This window comes from Hypanus sabinus, chromosome 12 (genome assembly GCF_030144855.1).
Source record: "Hypanus sabinus isolate sHypSab1 chromosome 12, sHypSab1.hap1, whole genome shotgun sequence".
Lineage (NCBI taxonomy): Eukaryota > Metazoa > Chordata > Chondrichthyes > Myliobatiformes > Dasyatidae > Hypanus > Hypanus sabinus.
Window position 1 is genome coordinate 18,723,813 of NC_082717.1, and position 20,705 is coordinate 18,744,517.

At 44.8% G+C, this 20,705-nt stretch overlaps 1 protein-coding gene across 3 annotated transcripts in view; it reads right to left on the bottom strand.

Moving 5' to 3' along the window:
* Positions 1–20,705, bottom strand: part of LOC132402453 (uncharacterized) — a 94,532-nt gene that overhangs the window by 49,104 nt on the left and 24,723 nt on the right. Inside the window, exon 1 of one of the 3 annotated variants that reach the window (XM_059985305.1) lies at positions 8,847–8,877. The exons of 1 other annotated variant lie outside the window; for it this stretch is intronic. The gene's annotated coding sequence lies outside the window, so the exon portion shown is untranslated. Of the gene's footprint in view, positions 1–8,846; positions 8,878–20,705 lie in introns of those variants that run through there. One more of the 3 variants, XM_059985306.1, reaches the window with a different exon arrangement.

Consider the following 20,705-nt stretch of genomic DNA (forward strand, 5'->3'; position numbering starts at 1 on the left):
GTTTGTATCAAACTGTTATTCCACCAGGTGTCATTGACCCACCCACGCCTGGACTATAGCCTTCCATATTCCTCCTAAATGAGACTACTGAAGGAACAATAACAGTTGATAGATGATGTCTTCTACTATGGGAATGGTACAAGGAAAGATGGAGTGTTTATAGTTGAAGGTTGAAGTTTGAGAACCAATGGTTGACATCCAGGGTAACTGAGTTAGAATGCTGCCTGCCCCATGTGGTTTGTGAGCTCAAGGTTCCATGTTAGTAGAGGGGCTCAGTGACTGGCTGTATAGTTCAGAACAGTGAGTGCACAGAGAGGGAACCAGTGAGAAGAAGGTAGAGAAGACGTGGGACATTGGAGTAGTTCAGCTAGCACAACCTGAGCTTAATCCTTACCCTGTGTACAGCTTGCACTCTCTCTCAGTAGAGTGTGGTTCCCTCAGGGTGCTCCATTTCCCCCCAAAACCTAAAGACATGCAGTTTGCCCATTGTAAGTGCTACTGGAGTGCAAGTGAGTGGTAGAATTTAGGTAAAGATAACAGGATTATAGGAAGAGTTAAAAACAGAATTAACACAGGATTAGTGTGAACCTGTGGTTGATCATTCATTCAGATTGGATGTGCTGAAGGCCCTTTTTCCATGGAGTATCTGTCTCTCTCTCTCTCTCCCCATGACTAATGAGATTTGATGTGGAGCATTACAGGATTAGGATTGTTGTGCATCTGGAAGCAAGAGAGAAACTGATCCCATTTGTGCGCGATGCAAGATTTAAAAGTTTGGACAAAGCAGTATGATGGCTGAATAAGTTTGTTTACTCAGAGAACATCTATGATCTGTTTCCTCTCTTCCTCAATTCCCTACTCTGAGTTTTTACCACTTCTCACCTGCCTATTGCTTCCCCCAGGTCCCCTCCTCCTTCCCTTTCTTCTATGCACCACTCTTCTCTCCTATCAGTTTCCTTCCTCTTTACCACCCTCCTGGTTTCACCTATCACCTTCCAGCTAGCCTCCTTCCCCCTCACCCCAACTTCTTATTCTGGCATCTTCCCCTTTCCTCTTCAGTCTTGAAGATGTTACGAGACGCACCCAATTGTGCCAGCTTCTGGGGTGTAGATGCTCTAACTCTCTGGAGTATGCATGGATAGCTGGCACAGCCCCCTTTAAGGGTTCAGGGCCACCCTACTAATAGCAAATCATGTTTTCGGGGCCAAGAATTCAGTACTTAAAGAGCACCTGAACGGAGCCTCAGTGGTCAATTGTAAGCTGAGCTAGTGATATCATCTAGTGGGTTCTCATTCCAGTTTCACACTGTGTCACAGCCCTTGTCTCGAATGCTCCAGCATTTGGGTCTTAATCACCCTTGTCAAGGTCTCTTGTGACAGTACGATTGAGCCAACATGGACCCAGTGGGGTATCAGAGTCTTTCCCACTCTGTGGCCAGCCTCAGCCAGAGGCTTTCTAGACAGAGCCCGGAGACTCACGACCTCCACATTGCCATTCATCAACTTACACAAGGAGGAAGCCAGAGTCACTCGGGAGATGTCCCAGCTCACTCTGCAGAGCCAGGGCATTGGCCAATCCTGGAGAGATTTGATGGTGACCCGGATTCTTGCCTCAGCTTCCTCATCCAATGCTTATTAGTGTTCAAACTCCAGTCGTCGGAGTGTGGGAAGGTGGCCTTCATTATTTCTGTTTCGACTGAAAGAGCCAAGGCCTAGGCCACCACACATTGGGAATGAAGGTCGGAGTTGGATGGATTGATGGCTGCCATGAGGAAGGTGCTCCATCACCCTGCCGGAGCCAGCCAAGCCTCGGACCATCTGATGAAGATTCAGCAGGGCGGATGGTCAGCGGCCAACTACCCTATTGAATTTCGGACCTTGGCCCAAGAGAGCGGCTGGAACGGGGAGGCATTAGCAACACTTTACCACTACCAACTCCAAGACAAACTGAAGGATGCCCTTGCGTTGGGATTAGAGGTTCTGATCGACTAGTCCATTTGTCTCGATAATCGCCTGGCAGCGCAGAAGTGGAACCACTTCAGGAGGTCAAAGAGGACAAGTCCAAGTCTGGACCCAAAGCGTTTGCATTTCCACTCCCCGACCTTGGACCATGACCACCCAGCCTCCTGTTGGGCCCATGCAGGGTGGCTGCACTGGACTCTCTGCCGATGAGAGGTCCCAGCGAAGGCATCGAGGTTGATGCTTTTACTGCAGGGAAGAAGGTCACCTGTGGGATAAATGCCTGAGGTTGCAACCATTGGGAACTGCTAAGACCGTCCCGTGTTGGGAGAACTGTGATGGTAGGAGCCTCTACTCCCAATCCTAGGATTCTGGTTTCATTCAGCAGCCGGGGATCACCTGGGGCTGGAGGCAGGTGAAGGCTTTTGTGGATACTGGGGCAGTGGGTAACTTTCTCGACTTGGGAACCACCCGTCATCTCGACATACTGCTACAAGGGTTGAGTCAGTCAGTTTGAGCGGTCGCTCGTTAGGTTCCAGGCAGATCCAGCAACAGACTGTGATTATGCAGATCAGAATAGGGGATTATGTGGAAGACATTAGTTTCTACATTATTGACTCTCCACTCACAGCCCTGATGCTTGGACACCCTTGGCTGTCCCAGCATAACCCTTCCGTGGACTGGAGAGAAGGAAGAATCATTGCTTGTTCCAGAGATTGTAAGAGGGTAAGTTCGCGGGATAGTGTTCAGATCCCCAGACCCCCCCAAGACCAACGATCAACAAGTCTTCAATGCAAGGTAAGGCCTTCTGGAGACCTAGTCCTGCCCTTAAGGACAGTCAAACTAGTCCCGGCCGACAGACCTGGGTGTGCCCCGACCCTGTCTAGTTGGGGCCATACAGGAACCACAGAGGGGGAATCTCTAGTTCAGAAAAAGACCAAGAAGATGCCTAAGCGATCCAGCTGACATGTCCTGAAGGAAGGACTCTTGTAAACAAACCTTTGGAGCCTATTCCTGGGGAAACAAGGACCATCTGTAATGCCAAGCTGCCGTCGCCTGAGGATACAGATGAGGATTTGGACTCTGATTTGCCGACTGTTTCTATAAGTGAGTTTTGTGAACCCAGGGAGAGGACTCAGGTCTGTTGATCACCGCTGCCACTTAAGAAGCCTCAGGAGCCGTCCTTGAAGGAAGGCCCAGAAGCGATTGCCAAACTCAAACCAGTTGAAATCCCTTCTATCTACAAGGAATTGGAAGAAGTCTTCAGCAAGGGAAAGGCCTTGACTCTTCCAGCACACCAACCCTATGACTGTGCTAGAGACCTGCTATTTATCCCCCATGGGTTGATTGTACATGCTCACAGGTCCAGGGTGAAGCGTACATAAAGGAGGCTCGCGCCATGAGTTTCATTCAGCCCTCAAACTCACCACCTGGCACAGGCTTCTTCTTTATGCAAAAAAAAGATGGGAGCTTGTGGACATGCATTGACTATAGGGGGTTAAACAACATAATGGCCAATTCCATTCCACTCACAAATGTAGCCTTCAAGAGTTTCCAAGGAGCAAAAGCCAGAAACCAGATGCCTTGCCCTGTCAGTCTGATGAACCCAAACAAGAGGAGCAGCCTACCACTATTTTGACCCAAGCCAAGATGGTAGTGCCGATTCATTGAGGAATCGACGCTCTTGTTCAAAAAGCCCAAGTGCAAGGAGAGATTACTAAGAACAGTCCTTTGGGTCAGCTGTTTGTCTCAAGTTCCACCCAGTCTCAGGTACTCAAATGGGAACGTTTATTGAGATTGACCACTCATCCAGGGGTTGCCAGAACCCTCGAGTTCATCAAGAGAAGATATTGGTGCCCTGGAATGATGAAAGAGGTTTGGCAATACAGGCAGGCATGCGAGGTGTGCGCCCAGAACAAAGAGCCCTGTACCTGTCCCCAAGGGCTCCTCCACCCTCTACCTGTTCCGGAACGACCATGGGTACACACCTCCATGGACTTTGTCATGGGTCTCTCCCAAGAGGGAGAGAGTTGGTGATTGTTGATTGGCTTTCGAAGGCCTGCAAATGTATTGTCTTGGGTAAGCTATTAATTGTGGTGGAGATCCCCAGCATTGTCCTGGACCAGATCTTCAGGATCCATGAATTCTCAGTGGACATTGTGGCCCCGGGGAGGGAATCCTTTTACCATAAGACCATAAGATATAGGAGCACAATTAGGCATTTGGCCCATCGAGTCTGTTCCGCCATTTCATCATGTTGATCCAACTTTCCCTCTGCTTCAATCTCCAGCTTTCTCCCCATATCCTTTCATGCCTTGACCAATTAAGAATCTATCAGCTTCTTCCTCAAATATGCATAAAGACTTGGCCTCCACAGTTGCCTGTAGCAAAAAATTCCACAGATTCACTACTCTCTGGCTAAAGAAATTCCTCCTCTATTCTGAGGCTGTGTCCTTGGGTATTGGACTCTTCCATAATAGGAAACATCCTCTTCACATCCACTCTATCAAGTCATTTCACTATTCAATAGATGTCAATGGGGTCACCCGTCATTCTTCTGGAAACAGGCCCAGAGCCATCAAATGCTCTTCATATGACAAGCCATTCCAATGAAACAGGGAAAGGATGGTAGGTTACAGGAACCACGGTGTAGAAAAGCTGTTGTAAATCTAGTCAAGAAGAAAAGAAGAGCTTATGAAAGGTTCAAAAAGCTAGGTCATGATACAGAGATAGGAGATTATAAGGCTACCAGGAAGGAGCTCAAGAAAGAAATTAGGAGAGCCAGAAGGGGCCATAAGAAGATCTTGGTGGACAGGATTAAGAAAAACCCCAAGGCATTCTACAAGTATGTTAAGAGCAAGAGGATAAGACATGAGAGAATAGGACCAATTGAGTGTGACAATGGAAAAGTGCATATGGAACCGGAAGAGATAGCAGAGGTACTTAATGAGTATTTTGCTTCAGTATTCACTACGGAAAAGGATCATAGCAATTTTAGGGATGACTTGCAGCTGACTGGAAAGCTTGAGTATGTAGATATTAAGAAAGAGGATATGCTGGAGCTTTTGCAAAGCATCAAGTTGAATAACTCACCAGGACTGGACAAGATGTACCCCAGGCCTACTGTGGGAGGTGACGGAGGAGATTGCTGAGCCTCTGATAATCTTTCCATCATCAATGGGAACAGGAGAGGTTCCAGAGGGCTGGAGGGTTATGGAAGTTGTTCCATTATTCAAGAAAAGGAATAGAGATAGCCCAGGAAATTATAGACCAGTGAGTCTTACTTCAGTCATTGGTAAGCTGATGGAGAAGATCCTGAGAGGCAGAATTTATGAACATTTGGAGAGGCATAATATGATTAGGAATAGTCAGCATGGCTTTGTGAAAGCTAGGTCATGCCTTACAAGCCTGACTGAATTTTTTGAGGATGTGATCAAACATATTGATGAAGGAAGAGCAGTAGATGTAGTGTACATAGATTTCAGCAAGGGTTTTGATAAGGTACCCCATGCAAGGCTTATTGAGAAAGTAAGGAGGCATGGGATCCAAGGGGAAATGCCTTTGTGGATCCAGAACTGGCTTGCCCACAGTTGTGTTTGTAGACAGGTCATATTCTGCATGGAGGTCGGTCACCAGTGGAGTGCCTCAGGGATCTGTTCTGGAACCCCTACTCTTAGTGATTTTTATAAATGACCTGGATGAAGAAGTGGACGGATGGGTTAGTAAATTTGCTGATAACACAAAAGTTGGAGGTGTTGTGGATAGTGTGGATTGCTGTCAGAGGTTACAGTGGGATATTGATAAGATGCAAAACTGGGCTGAGAAGTGGCAGATGGAGTTCATTTTGGTAGATCAAATATGATGACAGAATATAGTATTAATGGTATGATTCTTGGTAGTGTGGAGGATCAGAGGGATCTTGGGGTCCGAGTCCATAGGACACTCAAAGCTGCTGCACAGGTTGACTCTGTGGTAAAGAAGGCATATGGTGCATTGGTCTTGATCAACCGTTGGATTGAGTTTAAGAACCGAGAGGTAATGTTGCAGTTAAGTAGGACCCTGGTCAGACCCCACTTGGAGTACTGTGTTCAGTTCTGGTCATCTCACTACAGGAAGGGTGTGAAAACCATAGAAAGGGTGCAGAGGAGATTGGGGAGCATGCCTTATGAGAATAGGTTGAGTGAACTCAGCCTTTTTGTCCTTGGAGCATCGGAGGATGAGAGGTGACCTGATAGAGGTGTATAAGATGATGAGAGGCATTGATCGTGTGGATAGACAGAGGCTTTTTCCCAGGGCTGAAATGGCTTCCATGAGAGGACACAGGTTTAAGCTGCTGGGGAGTAGGAACAGAGGAGATGTCATGGGTAAGTTTTTTTTATGCAGAGAGTAGTAAGTGCATGGAATGGGCTGCCTATAAAGAAGGTGGGAAGGAGAAGGCAGGTCGGTGCCAGGTGAAAAACCAATCAGAGGAAAGATCAAAAGGTGGGGGAGGGGAAGCAGGGAGGGGATAGGCAGGAGAGGTGAAGAAGGAATGTAAGGGGAAAGCACTATGGATAGTAGAAGAAGGCAGAATCATGAGAGAGGTGATAGGCAGCTGGAGGAGGAGGCAGAGTGAGACTGGGATGGTGGAAGGGAGGGGGAGGGAAGTACCGGAAGTTGAAGTTGGAGAGTTGAACATTGAATTTTCCAACTTCTGATAATTCCCTCCCCCTCCTTCCCCCATCCCTTTTTCACCCTTCCCCCCACCCCCTTCAGTCTTGACGAAGGGGCTCGGCCCGAAACGTTGACTGCTCATTTTCACAGATGCTGTTCGACCTGCTGAGTTCCTCCAGCGTCTGCAGTGTACTTTGTGTTCTTGTTGGAATATGAATTGTTGATCTTCTGGCCTGTTAATGGCCTTGTCATGCAGGAGAGGAGGCCATGGACCAACGTGTCAGGGTGGGAATGAGGAATGAGGATTTCCTGGTGCCCAACCATTTAAATTCCAATCCCCATTCTCATTCTGATGTGTCAGAAAGTTATTTTGAGTCCTGTTCAAGGTTTCCATCTCATTATGATCTTGCACCTTATCATTTACCTGCTCTGCACTTTTGTGGTAGATTTTACACTCACCCTGGACTGCTATTTGAAATTATTCTAGCTCAATGCACTGTGTAATGATTTGTTTTGTGCAAACAGTAAGCAAGATGAGCTTTTCACTCTATCTACAACAATAGTAATAATAATAGCAGACTATAATAATTCAATGAGATTAAGAAACAAAATTGAAACCTTAAGAGCAGAAATAGCTGCCTAATGGAGTATAAAATGGATAACCTGAGCAAAAAAGGGAAGAGAAAAGCTAAGGAAGTACCAAGAAAATATAAAGTCCATGCAAGATGCGATCAACCCAACAAAAGCATTATAGAATTTATAGATATACTAAAACAACAGCATACAAAGCAACACACACAAAATGCTGGAGGAACCCAACAGGCCAGGCAGCATCAAAAAGTGTATTCAATGTTTCAGGCAGAGACCTACCGAAGGGTCTCAGCCTGAAACATCAACTGTACCCTTTGCCAAAGATGCTGCCTGGCCTGCTGAGTTCCTCCAGCATTTTGTGTGTGTTGCTCTGATTTTCAGTATCAGCAGATTTTCTCTTGTTTAATGTGCAAAGCTAGACTAATTAGATGCAAGACATGTGCCAGACTGAGAAAATGAAAAAGGTTTATAAAGGACATTGAAACTAAATTCAACGCACCAAAATGTCTCCAACGCTAGCACAGAATTACCAACAAATACAGAGATAATGAACTGTTGGTCAAATAGGGTGAAACACAATGAAGAAGCAAGTTGGATAATGGAGAACACACTCACACAATGAAGACATGCAAACACTTGAAGTTACAATGGCTATGCTAAAAGCAAGTTATAAAAAAATACCCACAACTGAAAAATACCAGCAATGATAATTATTATAACAACTTGCCTTCATCAGTACCTATTAATACATGTCAACAATTTCTTAAAAATCCTGAAAATGTTCCTGAATTTTTGAGAGAGGGTAAAACATACTTTTTACCAAAAGGAGAAATCACAAATGACGCATCAAAATATCATCCTATTACTTGTTTACAAACTATATATAAAACTTTAACCTCATGCATCTCTCAACTAATTACCACTGACTTATCTGCCGGGCTCTAAATCAAGCTGTAAAGAAGAAGAAATCTTCCATGATGTTATATTGATTACCTAGAAGCATTTGAATCTGTCCCACACTCATGGTTAATAGATGCTTTTAATATATGTAAATTACATGAAATTCCGACACCATTTGATGAAGTATTAGAATATGATAATCACCCTATCTGATAACAACCAAAAAAAGTACAGCCACCGTAACGTATCAAATAAATCGAGGCATTTTCTAGGGTAACTCTTTAAGCCCTCTATGGTTTTGTCTAGCTTTAAACTCACTTTTTAACTCACTCAATCAGATGAAAATTATCAAATCAGAGACAACCAAATGAATTATACCTTGACAGACCTACTGACGGGCAATTTGAAATTATACATTCCTTCATCAGTAAAGCTAAAGTAATTTAAACATTTAAGATCTAAACATGAACTTTGGACTAGATATGTGCAGAACATTAAAGATAAAGAAAGGAGCAATTAGAATATAAAAAGCTAGCAGAATATAAAACAGAGCAGCAGGATACAATACAAATGATGGATAAATATGAAACATTTTAGTATCTGGGATATCAACAGCAAGGAAAATAGATCATAGTGTAATAAAGGGAAAAGCTTTGACAGAATTTACTTCAAGGCTTAAGAAAATCTGCCAAATACAGATCAACAGTAAAAATATAACTAAGGCAATAAACACTTTCGCCATACCTATGTTAACGTACTCTTTTGACATGTCTTGGGCCAAAACCGATCTGGAAAATTTACAAAGAAAAATAAAAGAAACTGAAATGACATGTTTTAGAAAACACTATGTATACTTGAACACACTTGGATTAACATTACTTAGGGCAGAGGATGAAGGGGAATAACAGACATAAAAAGTTTACACAACAGTCAGATGGAACTTCTGAAAAATGATACCTCCTTGTATGGCAACGAAACGTTTGCAAATGAGTTGTCAAGATCAGAGAACAACTCAATGCAACCAAGGATATATTTTCATCAATGATAACAGGATTCAGCACTCCATGCAAGCATATTGTGGTGAACTACATATACCTGTCTAGACACGCCCCCCCCCCCCCCCCCCCCCCGGTGACTGCTCCTGTGGCTCCTCCCACAGACCGTGGCTCCTCCCACAGACCCCGGTATACAGGCGATTGGAGGCACAGCCCCTTCCTCAGTCTCCAGGATGTTGTGTGGTCACTTGCTAATTGTTCTTTCTTCTAGCCAATAAAAGCCCATATCTCGCCGCACGTCTTCGAGAGTTATTGATGGTGCATCACATATACAATTCTGATAAGAAGTACACACCACCAAACTTAAATGAAGGCACAACCCAGAAAAATGAATACATTATCATAACAAAAGAAAAGGTTAATCGATAGAAGATCATGATCCTCCATGGAAGACACCCCCATGATCGTAGTGCGATAAACGGAAAACTTATGACAGAATTTACTTCAAGGCTTAAGAAAATCTGTCAAACAGAGCTCAGTAGTACCAATATAACAAAAGCAATAAACACTTTAATAAACCAACAAAAATCTGCAGAATCTCTTGTGTCAGCTGAAGATAATGTGTCATAGAACAGGACAGTGATTTGAGGAATCCAGTGGTGAATCACAACGGTGGAATGATCAACCTCCAACAAACTCTACTATTTCCCTTCGTGGCAAGTATGACTCCATCCTTTGGAATGATCTCTCTTTGATGGCAATAGACTTCAATTCTACCAGGTCTCCTTAATGTTAAGTGTTGCACTAAAGTCAAGGGCAATCATTCACCTCCCCTCTAGAAGTCAGCTCTATTGTCCATGTTTGGACTAAGGCTGTTGTCATGTATTTAATATTACAGTTATAGTTCAGTAATCTTGTTTACATATTTTGGTTGATTAAGCATTTCTGATTGTTCAAATAATTCATTATGGGTTATATGTAAAACAATGTTAATTGCATACGTAATCATGCTACCATGTGATACGTGTGTACCTTGCTTAAAGTAAAGAGGAAGTTATACCTGCATTTCAGACTCCCATCTTTTCCTTTGGATTAGAAGTTTTGAAGTTGTAAAACATAACAGCCATGATCAGGTTTGGAATGGGGTGGTCTTGCTGAAACCCAAGTTGGGCAATGGCAGGCAAGCTATTGTTGTCTCTTGGTAGAACCATCAATAACATTTTCCATCCTTTTTCTGCTGATGGAGAGCATGATGATGAGCTGGTTGGGATTTCTCCAACTTTATGTTATTATGACTCTTCTGGGCATTTTTGTATACCGGTGGGTAGATGTCAGTGTGATTGCTAAACTGAATAACTTTGCGAAAGTCACAGCTAGTTCTAAGGCAGTGGACTTCAGCGCTATCACCAGGATCTTGTATTCTTTGATCTTGTATTGCTGTTTCTGGTAACTCAGCCACTTCTTAATATCACATGGAGTGCATGAGATTGGCTGAAAACTGTTTTCATGATGTCTCACGAGGAAGCAGAATTGCATTATCTATTGGCACTTTAAGTGTGAATGCTTCAGTCTTTCCACATACAGAGCCCAGCCATCACTGGTGTTCATGGAACGTCCTCATCCATTAGCTTTTAATTGCCCTGCACCGTTCAAAACTAGACATGATGAACTGATTGAGTTCTGATCTGACCTGTTGGTTGTGAGATAAGCTCCTGGCTATTGTTTCAAGTTGTGGGCTATTACTGTACCCCGGCACCACGATAAATCTTGATGGATTAGAATGCCTAGTTGCTTTCTCTTCCTTTCTACAACACCTATAGTCCTTTTCTCTGGAGGCTTTAGGAGTGTTGAATTCCTTGCCAATACATTTTGCACCCATCCAAGTTAAACTCAGTTGGTCATTGGTGCAGAACGACATATATTTCAATGTTACGATGCACTTGTGACAAATTAAGCTGACCTTTAAAAAGTTTAAACAGCATTCATGCCCTGAATATGGATTTTTGATGATTTTTTGTGTTAACCACCTGATCCTGCATTACCACAAGGAACCCCTCTGCTTCTGAGAAGAGGGCGCCAACAATGAGCCTGCATTCGACACTTCCTTGTCAACAGACACGGGTAGAAAGGGTAGGAAGGCATAATTAAAATATCGCAGGCACACAAAAGAAATCAGAAACAAAAAAGAATGCTGAAAATACTCAGCAGGCCAGGCGGCATCTTTGGTGGGAGAGTCAACATTAACGTTTGAAGTTGGCATGACGGTGCGGCAATTAATATTGCTTACCTTTGTTCCAGAGGTCAGATTCTGACCTGATTAACCAACTGCATTCCCAGATGAAAGCTGGTTATTAGGTTGAAGAACAGAATGGCACCTTTTCTCTTTCCAAGTAAAACAAAACTCTGCACCTAATGCTTAGGTTAGACAAGCCCAATGTCAGACCAGGGCTGATTCTAATTGTTACCAAGATCAGTCACAATTAGGTGTACTTGCACCATTTCCAGTCTACCCCATCTTCTACACAGAGTTGGATTTGGGCTGGAAACTATTCCTAAGTGTAACCATCCCCCTGCCTGCAGCTCTGCCTCCGCTGGGCTGCTGTTTCACTGTTTCAGCTGTTTACACCCTTGAACTCTGGGTGGAAATGTCTTATCTGCATATTTTAAAGGAAATAGCTTCTTGGTGGCTACATTAATATAACTTAGAGCATTCCAGCAATTGTCTTCCTCTGGATAATGGCACAAGGCATTTGAAGTTGTTGCTATTTAGGGTCCAAGGTAGCAAGCATTACCATAATGTGATTATCTCTTTGTGCATTTGCTGTGATAAGAATCAAGTAAATGTTCTCATCCTTGAGCCACGAATATTAAAGAAGAACTGTATCCAGATGAATTATCCTAAACAAACCCATTCATCAAATCACATGAATTGGTTTATTATTGTCACGTGTACCAAGGTGCAGTGAAAAGCTTGCCTTGCATTCCACACATATAGATCAAAATCATTACACAGTCCATTGAGATAGAACAAGATAAAAAATAACGCCAAATATCTTTAAACTGTTGAGGAAGTGCAGGTTTGTTGCTAGGCTTTCTTAGCCATGGCATCTAAATGGTTGGACCAGGACACGCCTAGGAACTTGAAGCTCTCAACCTTAACGTAACAGATGCAGACAGGAGCATGTTCACCACCTCCCTTCCTGAAGTCAATGACCACCTCTTTAGTTTTGCAGACATGGAGGGAGAGGGTGTTGTCATTACACCATGTTACTAAGTGTCTTATATCCTTTTTAACTATTATTTCTCATTCTGCTAATTCGAGAGCAACACATTACTCTCTCATTACATTAAAACAAATTGGATAGGCATATGGACAGGAAAGGAATGGAGGGTTATGGGCTGTGGGACTAGGTGAGAGTAAGCGTTCAGCACGGACTAGAAGGGCCGAGATGGCCTGTTTCTGTGCTGTAATTGTTATATGGTTATGCATGGTAAAATTAAATACATATTGAAACCCAAAGTAAAGAGGGCAGCAGGCCAGGTAGCATGTGTGGAGAGAGAAACAGCTAACCTTTCAGTTGGATGGCCTTTCTTCACAAATGGAAAACGTTACAGATAGTTTAAGGCACAGAAGAAGGTAGAAGAGGGGGAGGAGATGGAGAGAGATGACAACAAGAGATGATGCTATGCGTTTCTTGTGTCATCTGCCTGGAGCGCCAGCTCAGCTCTGCTGTCTCCAGAGATGGAATACGACCAAATGCACGACAATCTTCAACTGCCCCACTAACACACTCGAAAAGAGTAGTTGATTATATGTAGCACTGAGGAGAGAGAAGCAGAGTAAATGTTTCAGGCCAGATGACTTTTATTTCTTCCTCTATGCTAGAAGTCCACTATAATATCTCTGCAGAACTGATTTGTATGATTGCACAGTGTGGTACGACACTGGTTACTCTTCAAAGAAATGCATGTCAATAAGGAAGCATAACACATCTTCTTAAAATAATAACAGATGAAAAGGAGAAGATGCCACTGACAAACAAAACTACCAGCTGCTTTATTAAGCACACTTTTTCTCGGAACCGATCACTGCAATCAATAGCCTGTAACTTCCCTTTTGGAGCCCACCTGTGCCACCGCTGCATTTTTGTGGTGCGTACTGAAGTTCTCGAAGGTGCAGGGTAGTTGCAGTGTGGCATACACGAGCCGAATTGAGGCACTGGGGTCCAGGCCCAAGAGCTGGGAGTCAATCAATGTTTAGACGTTGCTGAAGCAGACTTGGAGGTGATTCAGGGCAGCAAAACCGAGGTGAGGTGAGGCTGAGTAGAGGCAGCAAGGCCAGGCCCGACAATGAGGAACAATCTGCTACTTGACCAGTTTAAGCAGCAGACGAGATTGGAAATCTCCGGTACAGGCCAAATCGATCCAGTGGGATCCACGCCCAAGAGCATGTTGAAATGCTAGTATCCAGGTCTAAGAGCAAGGAATGACCCTCTGTTTGGCTGATTTAAGTGCTGGGCCAGATCGGAGAAGTTGGGTACAGGCTGAATCGAGGCGGCGGGGTCCAGGCCCGAGAGCATATCTAAGTAGCAGGGCCCAGGTCTGACAGCAAGGAATGACCCAAGTTTTGCTGATTTAATCGCCGGGCCAAATTGAACACGTCATGGTGTCGGGACTGGAGGAGAAGGATAGTTTAGCTCACTGCTCCATGAGCTTTACTCTTCTCTGCGTTGAACTGAGTCTGTGACCTGCAATTGGGGTCTCCTGGATCGGTGGCAGTGGTTGTGGGCTCACTTTCATAAACTTCAGTTTGGAATGTTATTTGCTTACTTTTATTGTTTGCATGATTTGTTTTTTCTCTGCATGTTGTGTGATTGACGGTCTTCTTTTTTAATTGGTTGCTGTTGGGTTTCCTTGTTCTGTGGCTGCCTCTAAGGAGACGAATCTCAGAGGCTGGATATGGTCTGAAAATAAATGAACTTTGGACTTTGAAAGAATTACTTTGGTTTGGACTTTAGCCTGTGTTTGTGAGACCTTGCCAAAGCTAACCTTGATTTACAAAACACACCTCATATCACTCCCAGCGCTGTCTGTAGCCATCATGTCTTTTAAGACTCTGAGATGGTTTCCAGCTTCAGTGTGGGATTGCTTGACTGATCCCCGGAGCTCTATTAGTGACACGATGCATCAACTAACTTGTACAGGCAATAATTTCAGTGTAGATATCATTCCCTGAGGCGATCCATAAACAAAGTCAAATGCAGTGGGCCAAAAATTATAACAGGTGGATGCATTATCAGCAAACAAGAGTTCTTACCACTCCCTCTATCCAGTAATATTACGGAGATTTGTACTTGTGACTGCCATAGCATCAATTGGACTGCATCTCAGTGGTTTGACCGAGCCCTGAGCTTGTGTATGTACATTAATGCATTACAAAAAGCTCTTTCAGTGAGCCCAAGAAAATGCCAAAGCTGTCCTTCCTTTATGCATAAGGGTCCACTGCAAGCAAACCTGATGGCATAAACGTCAAGCAACACACACAAAATACTGGAGGAACTCAGCAAACCAGACAGCATCTATCGAAAAGAGTACACTCAACCTTTTGGGCCAAAACCCCTTGGCAGGACTGGAGGAACAAAGATGAGGAGTAGATTTAAAAGATGAGGGGAGGGGAGAGAGGACTACCAGATGACAGGTGAAACCTGGAGGGGGAGGGATGAAGCAAAGAGCTGGGAAGTTGATTGCTGAAAGAAACAGAAGGCTATGGAAGGAGCACCAGAGGAAGGTGATGGGTGGGCAAGGAGATGAGGTGAGAGAGGGAAAAGGGGATGGGAAATGGAGAAGGGGGGGATGGTACTGGGGGGTGTTGTGATGCAAATAAGTCAGATTCTTTAGGTCTCTCTGGATATGGGGGGGGTGGGGGGGGGGTGGGGCATTACTTTACTTTATTGTCACCAAACAATTGATACTAGAGCGTACAATCATCACAGCAATGTTTGCGCTCCTTGAAGTACAAATCAAAGTAAATATAATAAAAAATTTAATTATAAATCATAATTAGAAAATAGAAAAGGGAAAGTAAGGTAGTGCAAGTCAAGTCCGGATATTTGGAAGGTACGGCCCAGATCCGGGTCAGGATCCGTTCAGCAGTCTTATCACAGTTGGAAAGAAGCTGTTCCCAAATCAGGCCATACGAATCTTCAAGCTCCTGAATCTTCTCCCGGAGGGAAAAGGGACAAAAAGTGTGTTGGCTGGGTGGGTCGTGTCCTTGATTATCCTGGCAGCACTGCTCCGACAGCATGAGGTGTAAAGTGAGTCCAAGGATGGAAGATAGGTTTGTGTGATGTGCTGGGCTGTGTTCAAGATCTTCTGCAGCTTCTTCCGGTCTTGGACAGGACAACTTCCATACCAGGTTGTGATGCAGAAGAATACTTTCTACAGTGCATCTATAAAAATTAGTGAGGGTTTTAGGGGACAGGCCAAATTTCTTCAGCTTTCTCAGGAAGTAAAGGCGCTGGTGAGCCTTTTAAGCAGTGGACTCTGCTTGGTTAGACCAAGTCAGGTCATTTGTGATATTCACCCTGAGGAACTTAAAGCTTTTGACCTGTTCCACCTGCGCACCACCGATGTAGATGGGGTCATGCGGTCCGCTACTCCTTCTGAAGTCAACAACCAATTCCTTCGTCTTGCTGACGTTGAGAGATAGGTTATTGTCTTCGCACCATGCCACCAAGTTCTTAATTTCTTCTCTGTACTCAGACTCATCATTACTGGAAGTTTGAGAAATCGATGTTCATACCATCAGATTGGAGGCTACCCAGATGGAATATAAGGTGTTGTTCCTAAGTGTGGCCTCATCACAATGGTGGAGGAGACCTTGGATGGACATATCGGAATGGGAATGGGAAGTGGAATTAAAATACGTACCACTGAGGGACCCCTCTTGTTCCAGTGGATGGAGCATAGATACCTGGTGAAGCGGTCTCCCGATCTACATTGGGTCTCACTAATGTACAGGAGGCCACACCAGGAGCACCAAACACAGTAAGTGACCCCAGCAGACTCACAGGTGAAGTTTCACCTCACCTGAAGGGACTGTCTAGGGCCCTGAATGGTGGTGAGGGAGGAGGTGTAGGGATAAGTGCAGCACTTGTTCCGCTTGCAAAGTTAAGTGCCAGGAGGGAGATCAGTGGGGAGGGATGAAAGGACAAGGGAGTCGCATGGGTAGTGATCCCTGCAGAAAGCAGAAGATGGGGCGGGGGGAGGGAAAGATGTGCTTGGTGGTGGGATCTCGTTGCAGGCGGTGGAAGACTGGGAGAATTATGTGCCGGATGTGGAAGCTGGTGGGGTGGTAGGTGAGGACAAGAGGAACCCTATCCCCGGTAGAGTGGCAGGAGGATGGGTAAGAGCAGACGAGTGTGAAATGGAAGAGATGTGGTTGAAGGCAGCATTGATGGTGGAGGAAGGGAAGCCCCTTTCTTTGAAAAAGGAAGACATTTCCTTTGTTCTGGAATGAAAAGCATCATCCTGAGAGCAGATGCAGTGGAGACGGAGGAATTGAGAAAAGGGGATGGCGTTTTTACAAGTAGTAGGGTGGGACAAGGTATAGTCCAGGTAGCTCTGAGAGCCTGTGGGTTTGTAATAGACATCGCTGGATAAGCTGTCTCTGGAGATAGAGACAGTGAGATCACATGGGTCCCAACTATGTCTGCCTGCTTGTTGGCTATATGGAACAGTCTGTGTTCCAATCTAACACTGGTTATCATCCTGCATTTTTCCTACTCTACATTGATGACTACATTGATGCTGCTTCCTGCACCTATGCTGAACTTGTTGACTTCATCTACTTTGCCTCCAACTTCCCCCCTGCCCTCAAATTCACTTGATCCATCTCTGACACCTCCCTTCCCATTCTCCATCTCACTGTTTCTATCTCCAGAGGCAGCTTATCCACCAATGTCCATTACAAACCCACAGAGTCTCACAGCTACCTGGACTACACCTTGTCCCACCCTACCACTTGTGAAAACATCAACCCCTTTTCTCAATAACTCTGTCTTCACCACATCTGCTCTCAGGATGAGGCTTTTTCAAAGAAAGGGGCTTCCCTTCCTCTACCATCAACGCTACCCTCAACTGCATCTCTTCCATTTCACACACATCTGCTCTTACCCTATCCTCCACATCCAGTACATAATTCTCTCAATCTTCCATCACCTACAACAGGATCCCACCACCAAGCGCATTAGGTAACGAACCAGGTCAGGTCAGAGATCTCTCAGTGGGTGAGCATCTGGGGGACAGTGATCACCGCTCCCTGACCTTTAGCATTATCATGGAAAAGGATAGAATCAGAGAGGACAGGAAAATTTTTAATTGGGGAAGGGCAAATTATGAGGCTAAAAGGCTGGAAATTGCGAATGTGAACTGGGATGATGTTTTTGCAGGGAAATGTACGATGGACATATGGTCGATGTTTAGGGATCTCTTGCAGGATGTTAGGGATAAACTTGTCCTGGTGAGAAAGATAAAGAATAGTAGGGTGAAGGAACCATGGGTAACAAGTGAGGTGGAAAATCTAGTCAGGTGGAAGAAGGCAGCATACATGAGGTTTAGGAAGCAAGGATCAGATGGGGCTATTGAGGAATATAGGGTAGCAAGAAAGAAGCTTAAGAAGGGACTGAGAAGAGCAAGAAGGGGGCATGAGAAGGCCTTGGTGAGTAAGATAAGGGAAAACCCCAAGGCATTATTTAATTATGTGAAGAACAAAAGGATGACTGGAGTGAAGGTAGGACCGATTAGAGATAAAAGTGGGAAGATGTGCCTGGAGGCTGTGGAAGTGAGCGAGGTCCTCAATGAATACTTCTCTTCTGTATTCACCAATGAGAGGGAACTTGATGATGGTGAGGACAATATGAGTGAGATTGCAGTTCTGGAGCATGTTGATATTAAGGGAGAGAAGGTGTTGAAGTTGTTAAAATACATAAGGATGGATAAGTCCTTGGGGCCTCACAAAATATTCCCCAGGCTGCTCCACGAGGCAAAGGAAAAGATTGCTGAGCCTCTGGCTAGGAACTTTACATCCTCGTTGTCCACGGGAATGGTACCGGAGGATTGGAGGGAGGCAAATGTAGTCCCCGTGTTCAAAAAAGGTCATAGGGATAGTCCGGGTAATTATAGACCAGTGAGCCTTACGTCTGTGGTGGGAAAGCTGTTGGAAAAGATTCTTAGAGATAGGATCTATGGGCATTTAGAGAATTACGGTCTGATCAGGGACAGTCAGCATGGCTTTGTGAAGGGCAGATCGTGTCTAACAAGCCTGTTAGAGTTCTTTGAGGAGGTGACCAGGCATATAGATAAGGGTAGTGTAGTGGATGTGATCAACATGGATTTTAGTAAGGCATTTGATAAGGTTCCACACGGTAGGCTTATTCAGAAAGTCAGAAGGCATGGGATCCAGGGAAGTTTGGCCAGGTGGATTCAGAATTGGCTTGCCTGCAGAAAGCAGAGGGTCGTGGTGGAGGGAATACATTTGGATTGGAGAGTTGTGACTAGTGGTGTCCCATAAGGTTCGGTACTGGGACCTCCACTTTTCATGATTTTTATTAACAACCTGGATGTGGGGGTAGAAGGGTGGCTTGGCAAGTTTTCAGATGACACAAAGGTTGGTGGTGTTGTGGATAGTGTAGAGGAATGTTGAAGATTGCAGAGAGACATTTATAGGATGCAGAAGTGGGCTGAGAAGTGGCAGATGGAGTTCAACCCGGAGAAGTGAGGTGGTACACTTTGGAAGGACATACTCCAAGGCAGAGAACAAAGTAAATGGCAGGATACTTGGGAGTGTGGAGGAGCAGAGGGATCTGGGGGTACATGTCCACAGATCCCTGAAAGTTGCCTCACGGGCAGATAGGCTAGTTAAGAAAGCCTATGGGGTGTTAGCTTTCATAAGTCAAGGGATAAAGTTTAAGAGTCGCAAGATAATGATGCAGATCTATAAAACTCTGGTTAGGCCACACTTGGAGTTCTTTGTCCAGTTCTGGTCGCCTCACTATAGGAAGGATGTGGAAGCATTGGAAAGGGTAGAGAGGAGATTTATCAGGAAGCTGCCTGGTTTAGAGAGTATGGATTATGATCAGAGATTAAGGGAGCTAGGGCTTTACTCTTTGGAGAGAAGGAGGACGAGAGGAGACATGATAAAGGTGTACAATATATTAAGAGGGATAGATAGAGTGGACAGCCAGTGCCTCTTCCTCAGGGCACCACTGCTCAGTACAAGAGGACATGGTTTTAAGGTAAGGGATGGGAAGTTCAAGGGGGATATTAGAGGAAAGTTTTTTACTCAGAGAGTGGTTGGTGCGTGGAATGCACTGCCTGAGACAATGGTGGAGGCAGATACACTAGTGAAATTTAAGAGACTACTAGACAGGCATATGGTGGAATTTGAGTTTGGGGGATATATGGGAGGCAGGGTTTAAGGGTCGGTACAACATTGTGGGCCGAAGGGCCTGTACTGTGCTGTTCTATGTTCTATCTTTCCCTCCCCCTCATTTTCTGCTTTCTGCAGGGATCACTCCCTATGATTTTCCCTTGTTCATTCGTCCCTCCCCACTGATCTCCCTCCTGGCACTTATCCTTGCAAGCAGAACAAATGCTACATCTACCCCTACACCTCCACACTCACTACCATTCAGGTCCCATGCAGTCCTTCCAGGTGAGGCAACACTTCACCTGCGAGTCTGTTGGGGGTCATTTACCGTGTTCGGTTTTCCCAATGTGGCCTCCTGTACATCGGTAAGACCTGACGTAGATTGGGAGATTGCGTCACTAAGCATTTACGCTCCATCCACCAGAACAAGCGGGGTCTCCCACTAGCCACCCATTTTAATTCCACTTCCCAGTCCCATTCTGATATGTCCATCCACGGGCTCCACCAATGTTGTGATGAGGTTGAAGGAACAACACCTTATATTCCCATTGCCGAAGGGTTTTGGCCTGAAACGTCGACTGCCCTTTTTTCCATAGGTGCTGCCTGGCCTGTTGAGTTCCTCAAGTATTTTGTGCATGTTCCGATTTCCAGCATCTGCAGATTTTCTCTTGTTTGGCGTAAACATCAATTTATCCTTCTAGTAATAAAAATTCTCCCCTCTTCCGTCTTCTTTTATTCCCCTCCCTGGCCTCTTAATTCTCTTCTCACTTGCCTAGAGCTCCCCACTGGGTCCCCTCCTCCTTCCCTTTCTCCTATGGTCCATTCTCCTCTCCATTCAGATTCCTTCTTCTCCAGCTCTTTACTTTTCCCGCCCACCTGGCTTCTCTTACTGTATTCTAGCTGGTCCTTTTTCCCCTCTCCCCTACCTTTTTATTCTGGCATCTTCCCGCTTCGTTTCCAGTCTTGAAGAAGGGTCTTGAACAGAAATTTCTATAAATGCCGTTGTATCTGTTGAGTTTCTCCGGGGTTGTGTGTGTGTTTCTCCTGATTTCCAGTATCTGCAGAATCTCTTGTGTTTACAGCAGGCTGGTTTAACAATTTTGAATGTGTCCCAAAGTGTTTCTGAAGGCTAATTGGTCTCAAGGTACCAAGGCTGAGGAAATGATGCCAAGTTCACTT